General features: G+C 35.7%; 2 long non-coding RNA genes across 2 annotated transcripts in view; one reads left to right on the plus strand and one right to left on the minus strand.

Annotated features, from left to right (window-relative positions):
• Nucleotides 1–1,419: 1,419 nt before the first annotated feature.
• Nucleotides 1,420–5,727, minus strand: LOC140849962 (uncharacterized). Its single transcript, XR_012132484.1, has 3 exons — nucleotides 5,512–5,727; nucleotides 5,305–5,397; nucleotides 1,420–4,478 (listed from the first exon to the last, which is right to left on the minus strand). It is a non-coding gene; the product is annotated as an uncharacterized lncRNA (long non-coding RNA).
• Nucleotides 5,728–6,046: 319 nt separating this feature from the next.
• Nucleotides 6,047–14,978, plus strand: part of LOC140849969 (uncharacterized) — a 111,684-nt gene continuing 102,752 nt past the window's right edge. The window contains exon 1 of the long non-coding RNA XR_012132488.1: nucleotides 6,047–6,183. This is a non-coding gene — a long non-coding RNA (uncharacterized lncRNA). The remainder of the gene's footprint in view (nucleotides 6,184–14,978) is intronic.

Raw genomic sequence — 14,978 nt, forward strand, 5'->3', positions numbered from 1 at the left:
CATTTATGCATGCTAAAGATGACAACATTTTTCCTATTCAGAAAGAAGGATATTCTTATTATGCTTTTGATCAATTTAAATTATGTTTTTTAAACCCTAACTTCCTTGCCTTCAGTGAACATTCTGAATGTGCCTAAGATATCATTTAATTGAAATAAATGCCTTTTATCAAAACACTGGCACATTTCTAAATAAGGTTAAAAAAAAAGCATTGTTGGCTACATGATATAAAACTATTTAGGCCAATCCATTTGCCCTTTATATCTAAGACAATAAATCCTATATACTATGGTCTGGCGAATTGGATATAGCAAGATAAAAAACAGTGGATTTCTGTATATTTAACACTTTTATGAATCTATGATACTTATATATGAATATATATCACCAGTTTTTCCAGAACATTAGCTGACCACTTATCCTCACAGAGACTACCTTTCCTGAATAATTGGTGACTATATATAAACAAACTAAATAAAATCTCACAAACAAGAACTACCAACCAAATGCCAATGGGGGTAAAAATAACCTAATTCTCTAGGACTCTCCATATCATTTTTCTTGTTAGAATAAAAGAAGTATCTTAATACTCTATGAATGAAATTAGTTCACATTTTGCCTTCTAATACCATTACATTTTATTAAACCAATTATAACAACTAACTTAGCTCAGTAATTTTGACAGTTTCTTATTTTGGTGAATATTACTAGGGCTAAAATAAAATAAATATCCTAGAATCTTGCCATACAAGGTGTGGTCTGTGGACCAACATCACAGACATCATTTGGGAGCTTGTTAGGAGATCCCAGGCTCCAATCCAGAATTAAGAGTTTGCAAATACGCATTTTAACGATCCTCCGTGATTTGTGTGTACTTCAAAATTTGAGAAGCAACATTCTAGAAGACGTGGATAAATATTTGTCCCTTTTGGTCAATATCTTCTCCTGCAAACCTCTGATAGGCCTCTGTTTCCATTCTTGCAGCCCCTAGTTTATCACATCAGCCTTGTGTTTGCAAAAATTCCCTGAGTCCATTTATTTCTTATAACTCTCCTCTCTTCCTACTATCTGAGTTTACTGACCAATCATCCTACCTATCCTCTGAGTCCATAAGCAGCTTCTCCTCTTACGCCTTGTTGGTTTCCCTTGGCTTACCGCGCCGCCCCCCCCACACCCCACCTCTTCTCCAAGGTTTTTCCACTACTAGGGCTGCGTGCATACTTAATTTGATTTGCTTTCATGGCTTACACAAAATAATACTTTTATATTATTTTCACATATATTAAAGTATTTACTTGGTATTAGAAAAAGAGAAAATATATGTGAGAGATTAAAAAAAATGTTTTCATGTACACCTAACAATTGGAGTAAAAACTGAGGATCTTTGTCATACCAAAAACATTAAATGGCCACTTTAGAAGCACAAATACAATCATTTTGAAGACCAGATGCCAAATAATGTTTAAAACAAAGAAGAACAATCATATAATTTATTAGTGATATTGTTATACTTCAATTACAAAAGTCAGTGTTGATTGGCCAGTCATGTTTTGTGCTTCTGTCTCTTGCATTTTGAAAATGTGACAGATGAGTACTATCTGGAGTGAAGCCAGAGAACACGCTGATTCAAAGCTGGTTACCAATAGTTACTAATAACCTATAAATCAAATCACAACTCATTCCATGGGGGAAAAAAACAAACAAAACAAACATTCAACTTGTTTGATGGCCACAAAAGAGTTTTTACTGATTTGTGAATTGCTTTATTTCAATATCAGACGTTTAAAACAATTTCCACCTTGTGGAGACAAATATTTGTATAAAAATTACTGAACATTTAAAAAAATATATGAGAATATATAATGATAAAAATAGGTACTTATAGATCAGTGGATTTCTGTATATTTATTGCTTTTATGAATCTATGATACTTATATTCATGTCACCAGTTTTTCAGTTTATCTATCTAAACCTAATGAACTCTATTTAAGACTCATCTATGAAGAACATAAAAGCATTTATACAGTTATTGTCCGTGTAGAGGAAACACGAATTGGGAGTCAGAGGAGGACATGAGTTCTAGTTCAGATTGTAAGCTCTGGCAAGTAGGACACCACTTTTGTTCATCAATTTCCTAATTGCTAAATTCAAGGGCACACATTCTATGAGGTATTTTTCTTTGGAAAACTCTTGCTTTTGTACCAAAGCTAAGATGTTCAACCCTCCTTCAGTTTGGGAGAAAGTATTTTCAAAGCACTTTTGTGTGTGTGTCTTAAAACTCTTCCGTTTTGGCAATATTTTCCTGCTGCACTTAGTTTATAGCTCTGGATTTCTGGGCATATTCGGTTGGTTTTATTTTTGTTTACGTTCATTGTCTCTATTTCTATTTTTGAAGCTGAAGTCTCATAAATATATTATTACACACTGTAAAATTGGATAATACTACTATAAAATTGATTTTCTATATTTGCACATTCCTTGAGAACATCGGATGTTTACTGCAATTAGTCTAATACTTCAAATAGGAGCTGTCACCTTCTCCCTTGCCTTGAGCAAAGCAGCAGGAAGTACAAATCACACTCAACAGCTTGACACCAGGAGGAGAAAACAAATAACCCTGCACAGAATTTACACATCTGACAGTGTGTCACCCTTACAGAAATGGAAAAAGATGGCTTTTATTTTAGAGAATCCTGGCACTCTTTCTAATAATTAGGACAGCAAAAATTCACCATCTACTTTACTAACTGGAAACAGATTTCAGAGACACACTCTGGCTCCTTTTTATGGCCACTATTCTTAGTACAATGCCTGGAATAGATTAGATGTTCAATAATAAAAATGTTTGCTGAGCAAATGAGTCAATGTTGTTTTGAATAAATGTATATTGTTAAAAATCAATAACAACTCCATGTAAAGAGTTTGGAAGTCATCACCCCCAACCTTATAACCACAAAAACAGGACAAGCTAAAAATCAGTGTAGTTTATCTCATTTATCAGAAAACTGAGGTTGCAGGGCAAATAGCCATCTTGACCTCTGTTGAGACAGAAGAATCTAGAGAGTCACAGCTGAAATCTGCTTACATGGAATAGAAACCTTTGCAGCCATTAACTGGGAGGAAGGCTTAAATGGTAATTGTGATGACCTGCTAGAAGCTGGGTGTGAATTAGCATAACAGTAAGAAATTAATGGGGGCTCTGGTCTTAGGAGAACCCACACAATTTTTCCAGGTACCCCACCAGGTTCTCACTGAGAATATTTGAGGAAGGGAATAATAATCCTTATGAAATATGTCCAGAGCTTTTCTGTAGCAAAGGGCTACTCTCCTGGGGGAAAAACCCTACCAGAGCCCTGTCCCAGAGCCATGGAGGAGGGACATGCTCCTCACTTCAGTTTTCTCTGTCCTTCTTTCTTATCTAATGTGCCAGGGGCTGAGAAGTTATACAAGAAAACACTTGCCAAGGTCACAGGGCAGTCACGAGCTAGAGGCACAGGCTCACTGAAAGAGCTTAAATTTCCCACACCTTACCCCATACCAACAGGCTCCAGTGTAACACAGAACATCTCCACTGAGGCAGCTGCATGATATGGATTCTTTCTGAGGAGGAGTACAAAGGGAACCCCAAAGTCAGGAGGACAGACAAAAACAAGAACACAAGAGGAACCTGAAGCTGTGACACCCAACCAATAAACATTAAAGTCAAATTCCTAGGCAGATTAACAACACATCCTCACAGACACCTATTCACCTCAGTTCCTATTACCTGACAAAGCATGTCTGGCTTTCAACAAAAGGTATTAGGAAAAAAAACAAATACCCCACAGTCTGAGGAAACAAAGCAAATATCAGAACTAGATTCAGATATGACATAGATGTAGAATTCTCAGGAAATTTAAAATGACTACATTCTAATGTATTAAGTATTTTAGTGGAAAGGTACATACCATTCTAGAAAAGCTGGATAATATAAGCAGAGAGATGGAAACTCTAAGAAAGAATAAAAATGAAAAACTAGGAAAAAAGACTATAACAGAATACTTTTCTTCAATGAGCTCACTAGCAGACTTGACACAGATGGATAAAGAATCACTGAGTATGAAACAGGTCAATGGAAACATTCCAAACTGTAAAAATGAATAAATAAAACAAACCCAAAAACAGAGCAGGGTATCCAAAAATTCCGAGACAATTTTTAAAAGCTGTAATGTACGCATACCTGGAATACTCACAGAGAAAAAAGAAAGGAACAGAAGAAATATTTGAATTGATAATATAACTATTAATGAAGCATAAAAGATTAACAGAAGAAATAATGACCAAGAACTTTCTAAATTAGTGACAGACACCACTAATCAAGGAAACTTGGAGAACACCATTCAGAATAAATAGCAGAAAGCAGCTCTGGGTATATCATATTCAAATGGCAGGAAGCCACAGGCAAAGAGTCTTGAAAACAGAGGAAGAATTCTTGTTACCTATTGAGGAACAAGGATAAGAATTAAAATGGACTTCTCATCGCAAACTATGCAAGCAAAAAGAGAATGAAGTTAAATATTTAAAGGGTTGAAAGAAAAAAATCCCAGACCAACCCAGAATTCAATGTACAGTGAAATTATCTTTTAAAAGTGAAGGAGAAAGAATTTTTTAGACAAACATTGGGGGAATTCATTGCCAGCTGATCTGCCCTGCAAGAAATGTTAAAAGATTTTCTTCACACAGTAGGAAAGTAATATTGGTCTTAAGAGGGGTCTGTACTTTTTTTTAAGGAAGGTGATTGAAGAAGAAATAAACCAAACCACAGAATAAATTCCATGTGAAAATAATTTGATTAAATGCCACAAACATGTTCAATTCAGTATTCAAAACTAGTAGACATTGGAATCAGAACTGTTTTGTTAGCATTGAGTGGTCTACAATATGTAAAGAGCATAACATAGTGCCTGTAGTTGATTGGGTGTGCAAGAGAATTTTGTTCAATTTCCTAATTTTAAAATGTATCAGTAAGGTTTCTTGATTGTCACATATTGATTAGGGAAAACAAAGAAAATTTATATAGTAACTGTGTCAGATAAAAAACATTAATACTTGGAGTAAGACTGAATAACATTGCTGTTATTAAGAGGAAACAGTCTGAGGTTTCTAATTGTCCTCAAACTTAATCTGATCAGCAGCCCTAATTGAATACCTAATGTGTACAGAATGCTTTCTCCAAGCTAAAGAATAAAACCACAGAGAGAGAGGGAGAGGGGAGGGGAGGGGAGGAGCAGAGAAGTAGCAGGTAGCAAGAGACGAAGATCTTACTTAATCAACTAAAGGTAGACTTGAATACCAGTTTTGCTTTCTTCTTTGAGTGAAGATTTTGAACACATAACTGGCTTTGAGTATCTTGGCAGCCTGTATGAAATAAGAAAAAGAAAGATGTATTTTTTAAATGAATGTGCTAGGCCTTAATTCAACTCTGTTTCATTTAAAACACAACTAAGAAAGTTAGTCAATTTATATTATTACCTTTACCCTAAGGGAATTTGAGTAACATAGTGAAAGTGAAATATAATTTATCTAAAAAAAATGGAAATCTATAACGTCTGAGAGAAAAATCCAAAAATGGTTGATGTGGTCCGGCCGTGCCTAGTTGAGCAGGTCCTGAAGTGCGGAAGGGGGGTGAAGAAAATAAAGAAAGACAGAAAGAAGTGGGAGGGCTGACGCTCCGCGCGTCACCAGCAAAACTTTATTGAAGGTCCAGGGTTTATACAATGCAGTGGGGTTACATGATTCCAGGACATAGCATTATCCAATAGACAATCAAGCACAGCATTAACGTCAGCGGTAGCCGGGCCAAGGTAGGCTCAGCAGGGTTCCCTTAGTTGCTCATGGAATGCGTAAACAGAATGTTCTTTGTTCTCCATTCCCACCACATCGGCAAGTAGGGGAAGGCAGGCCAGAAGCAGGGGCAGTGTTTCCACACATCTTCAAGGTCTCCCTGTTTTCAGAGTGAGGAGTCTTGGCTCGTCTTCGAGGACAAGATGTTTCTGTGAGCAGATAACTTCCAAGGACTGCACCCGTTGTTCTCAAGCTGGTGCTTTCCCATGCTGCGTTCAGACATGGGGGAAGGTGCTTTCCCATTCTGCCTACAAACATGTGAGAAGACAAAGGCAGTCCCCAACAAATGGTCTTTCACAGGTAGGCAATACGAAAGAAGGAATAAACGAAACTACTTTGTAGAAAGGATACCAAACATAAAAGTTGGCTCTGAAGAACAGGGTATGTTATTTCAAATGGAAAGATTTAAAGAGTTTAACCAGAGAACTGACAGCAGCCTGAGTTTAGGATTTTGACTGGAGAATGAGGTAGAGGGTGGGGAGGTACAAACTGCAGCCAGAACTGTACAAACAACATATTGTTGTCATTAAGGAGGCAAATTTAGAAACTGCTAATTCACATGAAGATCCAAAAAGAAATAGAGCCACTGAATTGACGGTGGGGCAGGGATCAGGAATAAAGTATCATGGGTAATGGCTCCCAGGATGACCACTCTTACTACTTTGGTCAGTGGGACAGGCGGGAGCCACACAGGTCAAGGCACCTATGAACAGGGGCTGTTACTGATGTCTGCTCGCCATGGGCTGCCCACAATTTGACTGCAGCAGACTCCAGGAGCGTCCTCAACAAGAATTCTGGAAATACTGATGATCCACAGGATTTCCCAAATTGAGGAAATATTAAAAACTGTTTCCTCTTTTTAAAGAGCAACCTTAAAATGAGACACTTGAGAAAGGGTGTTCAGGCAAATGAGTTACATTTCCTGAAAAACTGTAAAATCCTCTTCTATTCCTTTCTTTTTTTAGTTTTTCCCTTACCTTTGACAGTCTGTTTTCACTTTATTTTTTAAGTCTTTGCAATCTTGTGGAAATACTGTGAAACAGAATTCATTCAGCTCTTTAGGGCTTTGGGTTTGTTAACATAAAAATAAGTAACAAGCCTTGCTTTTGCTGGACCAGGGTTAACACTCCATTCATTGGCAGGAATGTACTTTTCTCTCTCATGGAACAGTAGAAATGTCAGTATTTATTTATTTAAGCAGGTTTACTTTGAAAATAGTGCAAGGATCTTGTGTCAGTTTGCATAAACTGTACAAATAATTGGTAAATGTGTTGTTTCTCTATCCAGTTATAAACCAATCATAATGTGCTGAAACATGAAACAATGAGAGGAAGGGGCAAGAAGTAGTTTCTAGTGTGTGGTCTGTATATAACATAAAATATTTCTCTGAAAGTAATAATTTTGCATGAGAAGAATGAAATAAAATGCAGGTCAAAACATAGATTGTATTTCCCTCCTCCCTCCTCAAAAGCTGAAATACCATCACTCATTCTCACTGTATTGTTAAAGATTTTGAACCTGAGTGATCCCGATTTCTACCCTAGACTTCAGTTTTATGAGTTAGCAGAAAGAGAACCCTTCCAGCAATACTTTCCAAAGGATATAATTACAAATACAACATAAGACTCCACTTTCCAGACTTTTAACATTGTTGTTGTTTTTAGAAAGTAATTGGTTTTTCTTTTGCCTTTTCCCCTCCCAATGCTCAATGCAATCTATACTGCCTGGAAGCCAGACTTCAAATGAAGCAGATGCTCCAAGTTTAAACTCTGTGCTGCTGGTAAAGTTGTTTCCTAGCAACACAAAGTTATGAAAACTTCAAGAACACCACTTTGTTCAATACAGTTTCTCTCATTTAGTTTCATGTACTCAGTGGGTTATTATAAAGAACTGAATATCAAGTCAAAACCAGCTTGATCCTGCATTAAAAGGAATGAAAAACTACTCCAGTGATTTTGAACTAGAGACATTTTCAAACCTTAGGCCAACACAATCAGGCTACATACAATGCTTTAAAAGAAGAATTTTCAGAATGAAATTTGGGAAGGACTTTACAGAGAGGTGATAGACTTAGGCCATAATGTATCCATGCAGATACATTATTTTCAAACATCTAGAGTTTATGAAGAACTGGCTAAGTCAACCCCCAGCTGGTGAAATGGTGTTTAATCAAAATGGTCCACAGCATGGTTCTCAAACATTTTGCTCTTAGAACCCTTATCTATTTTTGAAAATTACTGGATTTCCCAAAATGCTGTTGTTTATGGGTTATATCTATTAACACTTGCTACATTAGAAATTAAAATAAGAATTTTTAAGTATTAAGTCATTTTGAAATGCACAACGTATGTTAAAATAAGTAACATACTGCATGACAAATTTTCAAATGAAAACAAAAACAGTTTAATGAGATGAGTGGCATAGTTTTACATTTTTATAAGTCTCCTTAATGGCTGGCCTAATAGAAGAGCTGGGATCTTGTACCTTTGACATTTACTCTGCTATGATATCACACCTCATGGAGACCCTAGAAAACTCTACTGTGCACTCTTGAGAGCATCAGAGTGAAAAAGACAAATAATCACCTCCTCCTCCTTTGATTAGTTTGGACCATACTTTGAGGACTGCTGATGATAAATATTTCTTCAGTGTAAAAGAGCTAGATAACTTCGTTTTTCTTGGCCATTAACATTAGGCAATATGGTAAAATGACTGAATCTCTGATCTGTTAGAGTCAGGTTGCCTGAGTGTAAATTGGACTGCTCTCTTGCTCTGTGACCCTGATAGAGCACTCTAAGGCTCACTTGTATCATTTGTAAAATGGGTCTAATAGTAACATTAGCCCCACAGTATTATTAAGAGAATTAGGTAGGAAATAAATGGAAAAACATTGGCATATTTCCAGCCCATAAAATAACCACCTGATGAATATTCCTGTTAACTCTGATTTTAAGATTGTAAAATACAATCTTTTTATGGCTGAATAATATTCCACCGTGTATACATACCACATCTTCTATATCCATTCATCTATTGATGAACATTTAGATTGCTTTCATATCTTGGCTACTGTAAATAGTGCTGTGATAAACATAGTGGTAAATACATATTTTTAAATCAGGGATCTTCTTTCCTTAGGGTAAATTCCTAGGAGTGAAATTCCTGGGTCAAATGGTATTTCAATTTTTAGTTTTTTTGAGGAACCCTCATATTGCTTTCCACAATGGTTGTTGTAATTTACATTACCAACAACAGTATTAGAGGGTTCCCCTTTCTCTGCATCCTTGCGAGCATTTGTTGTTCTTAGACTTTTCAATGCTGACCATCCTAACTGATGTGAGGAGATATCTCACTGTGGTTTTGATTTTCACTTCCCTGGTAATTAGTGATGTGGAGCATTTCTTCATGTGTCTGTTGGCCATCTGAATTTCTTCTTTGGAGAATTGTCTGTTCATACCCTCTGCCCATTTTTTAATTGGGTTACTTGCTTTTTGGTTGTTGAGGCATGTGAGTTCTTTATATATTTTGGATGTTAACCCCTTCTCCAATATGTCATTTACAAATATATTCCCCCATACTGTAGGATGCTTTTTGGTTCTGTTAATGGTGTCCTTTGCTATACAGAAGCTTTTTAGTTTGATGTAGTCCATGTGTTCATTTTTGCTTTTGTTTCCTTTGCCCAAGGAGATGCGTTCAGGAAAAAGTTCCTCATGTTTATACTCAGGAGATTTTTGCATATGTTTTCTTCTGAGAGTTTTATTGTTTCATGACTTACATTCAGGTCTTTGATCCATTTCAAGTTTACTTTTGTGTATGGGGTTAGACAATAATCTAGTTTCTCTTGCATGTAGCTGTCCAGTTTTGCCAACACCAGTTTTTGAAGAGGCTGTCATTTTCCCATTGTATGTCCATAGCTCTTTTATTATATATTAATTAACCATATATGCTTGGGTTTATATTTGGGCTCTCTAGTCTGTTCCATTGGTCTATGGTTCTGTTCTTGTTTCAGTACCAGATTGTCTTGATTACTGAGGCTTTGTAGTAGAGCTTGAAGTTGGGGAGTGTAATCCCCCCAGCTTTATTCTTCCTTCTCAGAATTGCTTTGGCTATTTAGGGTCTTTTGTGGTTCCATATGAATTTTAGAACTATTTTCTCTGGTTCATTGAAGAATGCTGTTGGTATTTTGATAGGGATTTCATTGAATTTGTAGATTGCTTTAAGCAGGATGGCCATTTTGAAAATATTAATTCTCCCTATCTATAAGCACAAATGTGTTTCCATTTATTGGTATCTTCTTTAATTTCTCTAATGAGTGTCTTTAGTTTTCAGACTATAGGTCTTTGACTTCCTTCTTTAGGTTTATTCCTAAGTATTTTATTCTTTTTGATGCAATTGTGAATGGAATTGTTTTCCTGATTTCTCTTTCTGCTAGTTCATCGTTAGTGTATAGGAATGCCACAGACTTCTGTGTATTTTGTATCCTGCAACTTTGCTGAGCTGAGTTATTAGTTCTGATAGTTTTTTGCTGGACTCTTTAAGGTTTTCTATGTACAGTATCATGTCATCTGCAGTGACAGTTCAACTTTTTCCTTATGAATCTGGATGCTTTTTATTTCTTTGTGTTGTCTGCTGTGTCTAGGACCTCCAGTACTATGTTGGATAAGAGTGGGGTGGGCATCCTTGTCTTTTTCCTGATCTTAGAGGAAAAGTTTTCAGCTGTTTGCTGTGGGTTTGTCATATTTGGTCTTTATTATGTTGAGGTACTTGCCCTCTACACCCATTTTGTTGAGAGTTTTTATCATAAAATGAATGTTGAATTTTGTCGAATGCTTTTTCAGCATCTATGGAAATGATCATGTAATTTTTTGCCCTTCTTTTTGTTGATGTGGTGTATGATGTTGGTTAATTTTGAATACTGTACCATTCTTGCATCCCTGGAATAAATCCTACTTGATCATGGTTGATGATGTTTTTGATGTATTTTTGAATTTGGTTTGCTAATATTTTGTTGAGTATTTTTGTATCTCTGTTCATCAGTGATATTCATCTGTAATTCTATTTTTTTTTGGTATCTTTGCCTGGTTTTGGAATTAGAGTGATGCTGTCCTCACAGAATGAACTTAGAAGTACTCCCTCCTCTTCTACTTTTTGGAAAACTTTAAGGAGGATGGGTATTAGGTCTTCTTTAAATCTTTGATAAAATTTGGCCAGGAAGCCATCTGGTTCAGGGATTTTGTTCTTAGGTAGTTTTTTGATTACCAATTCAACTTTATTTCTGGTAGTTGGTCTGCTTAGATATTCTGTTTCTTCTTGGGTCAGTCGAAGAAGGTTGTATTTTTGTAGAAAGTTGTCCATTTCTTCTAGGTTATCCAGTTTGTTAGCATATAATCTTTCATAGTATTCTCTGATAACTCTGTATTTCTGTGGTATCCATATTGATTTTTCCATTTTCATTTCTGTTTCTGTTTATGTGTGTAGACTCTCTTTTTTTCTTGATAAGTCTGGGTAAGGGTTTATCTATTTTGTTTATTTTTTAAGAGAACCACCTCCTGGTTTTATTGATTCTTTCTGTTGTTTTATTCTCAATTTTGTTTACTTTTGCTCTGATCTTTATTATGTCCCTCCTTCTACTGACTTTGGGCCACATTTGTTCTTTTTCTATTTTAACTGTGAGTTTAGGCTGTTCTTTTGGGATTGTTCTTCTTTCTTGAAGTCAGCCTGTATTGCAATATAATTTCCTTTTAGGATTGCTTTCACTGCATCCCACAGGTTTTGGGGTGTTGTGTTGTTTTCACTTGTCTCCATATATTACTTGATCTCTGTTTTTATTTGGTCATGGATTATTTAGGAGCATCTTGTTAAGAATCCATAGGTTTATGGGCTTTTTTGTTTTCTTTATAATTTATTTCTAGTTTCATACCTTTGTGGTCTGAGAGGCTGGCTGGCACAATTTCAGTCCTGAATTTACTGAAGCTCTTTTTGTGACCTAGTATGTGATCTATTCTGAAAAATGTTCCATGTGCACTTGAGAAAAATGTGTATCCTGCTGCTTTTGGGTGGAGTGTTCTGCAGATGTCTGTTAGGTCCATGTGTTCTAATGTGTTATTCAGTGCCTCTGTCTCCCTATTTAATTTATCTCTGGTTGATCTACCCTTTGGAGTGAGAGGTGTTTTGAAGTCTCCTAAAATGAATGCATTGCATTCTATTTCCCCTTTTAATGCTGTTAGTATTTGTTTCACATACGTGAGTGCTCCTGTGTTGGGAGCATAGATATTTAAAATGGTTATATCTTCTTGTTGGATTGACCCCTTTATCATTATGTAATGTCCTTCTTTGTCTCTTGTTACTTTCTGTGTTTTGAAGCCTATTTTGTCTGATACAAGTATGCAACTCCTGCTTTTTTCTCTCTGTTAGTTGCATGAAATACCTCTTTCCATCCCTTCAGTTTTAGTCTGTGTATGTCTTGGGGTTTGATGTGAGTCTCTTGTAGGCAGCATATAGACAGGTCATGTTTTTTATCCATTCTGTAACTCTATGTCTTTTGATGGGTTCATTCAGTCCATTTAGAGTTAGGGTGATTATTGCCACTATAGGCTTTAGATTTGTGGTTACCAAAGGTTCAGGGGCAGCTTCTTTACTATCTAACAGTCTAACTTAACTCACTTAGTATGCTATTTCAAACACAATCTAAAGGGTTTTTTTTCCTCTCTTTTTCTTCCTCCTCCCCCTCTTCATATTTTAGGTGTCACATTCTGTACTCTTTGTGTTTCTCTTGACTGACTTTGTGGGTAGTTGATTTAATTTTGCATTTGATTAGTAATTAATTGGTCTACTTCCTTTACTGTTGTTTTATTTTCTCTGGAGATAGCTATTTAGCCATAGCAGCACTTCCATACACTGTAGAGGCAGTTGTGTGTGGTGAATTCCCTCAACTTTTGCTTCTCTTGAAATTGTTGAATTCTGGCTTCCAATTTAAATGATAATGTTTCCAGGTAGAGTATTCTTGATTGAAGACCCTTCTGTTTCATTGCATTAAATATATTATGCCACTCCCTTCTGGCCTCTAAGGTTTCTGCTGAGAAGTCTGATGTTAGCCTGATGGGTTTTCTTTTGTATGTGATCTTTTTTCTCTCTCTGGCTGCTTTTATAGTCTGTCCTTATCCTTAATCTTTGCCATTTTAATTATTATATGTCTTGGTGTTGTCTTCCTCAGGTCCCTTGTGTTGGGAGATCTCTGCACTTCCATGGCCCAAAAGACTATTTCCTTCCCCAGATTGGGGACATTTTCAGCAATTATTTCCTCAAAGAGACTTTCTATCCCTTTCTCTCTCTCTTCTTCTTCTTGTAGCCCAATAATGTGAATACTTTTCCATTTTTATTGGTCTTACCATTCTTTTATTATTCTTTCATTCCTAGAGATCCTTTTTACTCTCTCTACTTCTGCTTGTTTTCCTGTTCTCTAATTTCTATTTCATTTACCATCTCCTCTACCCCATCTAATCTACTTTGAAATCCCTCCATTGTATGTCTCATTTCAGATAGTGTATTTTTCAAAGTTTCTATCTCTCTCAGAGTCCTCCCTGAGATCTTGAATACTTTTCTGTAACTCTGTAAGCATGTTTATGACTACAAATGCAGTAAAGATTTCTTCTCTTCACCTTGGGACATAGCTTAAGAGAGTAAATGGACTGAGATTTCACAAGGTCTTCCAAAGAGCTGATGGGGGAGTCCTGAACTCTACAGTAGATGTTTCCTCAAAGGAGAATAAATAGATGATATTGAAAATCAAATCTTTAAAGCAAGGTTTATATGTTTTTGTGCTTTAAACTTTGGTAAAATATGAAATAATGTTAAAAGTGCAGTTTAACAATTTTGTAACAATCATACTCCTTTCCTATTAGACAATTCAAAAAACAGGCTACTGCTTGTTCTATAAAATCAGTTCTGAGAGGCTTTGTTAGATAAGTGAGTGCTTTGTGAGATGTTTGAAAGCTGGGGTATTTAGCCTGTTTAGGAGTAATTTAAAGTAGTCTTAGAATATCTGAGCACTGTGTTTGAATTGAAAAGCAAACATCATTTTCTGCCACATTATGATGAATTTTTATGACATCACAGAGAACCAAGAAAGAAATAAAAGATCATTGGGCATTCTTTCATCTGTTTTCTCTGAGAGAAAGAACATTTGATTTAGGGGACTTCCTTTGGCAAAATATGCTAGAATTAGAAACCTTATTTCCAAATAGTGGAACAGCTTATAACAGAAGTGTTCTGAAATGTGTTTCTGAGCCTCTCTGAACTCAAGTTTCTAAAAAATAGTACAATAAACATGACTTCTTTGTAGTTTTATTGTGATAATTGAGTGGTTTAACATATATGAAAGAGCTATCCAATTCTCAAGGAAAGCAATTTTACCTGTTTTTTCCCTTTCTTCCTTTTTTTTTTTTCCTTTTCCTACTTTGCTTCCTGAAGATCACATCTTTTGCCTGTTCCTAGTGTTTGGACTCAACTGCAGATGATAGGAGAAATCAGGTTTCATGCACCACTTTGTTTTGCAGTGCATTTAAAGAGAAAATGTTAGCGCCACAATTTGTTGAATAAAATTATACCTTTGTTAGGACCTGTGTATCTTTTTAAACTGTTGCTCAAATGTTTTAATTAAGTTGAATTAACTGCAACTTATTTTCAAATATCATACAAGTATTACCATTGTCATTCCATACTATTATCTATAGTCTATAGTATAACATTAATAATATTATAGGATATTGTACTATAATAATAGTAATGTACTATTACCTCAATTTCCCAGAAGAAAACACTGAGACACATATATGTACATTAGCTTCTTTTAAGTTACAGAGCTAGTGTCAGGGTAAGATTCAAACTGATGTTGTTTTGTTTCAGTTTGGACAATTAATCACTACACTAGATTAACCCTGTTCTTTCCTTTTTTTTGAATCATTGCCTCCAGGAGATCATGAAAACCGAGACATTTTTTATACTCCCTGGTTTAATATAAGGAAAACATGATAATGAACTGCTTTTAGATTGGCAAAGGTCATATAATAACCCATACTTTGACACATGCACTGATG

The sequence above is a fragment of the Manis javanica genome, chromosome 1, assembly GCF_040802235.1.
Source record: "Manis javanica isolate MJ-LG chromosome 1, MJ_LKY, whole genome shotgun sequence".
NCBI classification, from domain to species: domain Eukaryota; kingdom Metazoa; phylum Chordata; class Mammalia; order Pholidota; family Manidae; genus Manis; species Manis javanica.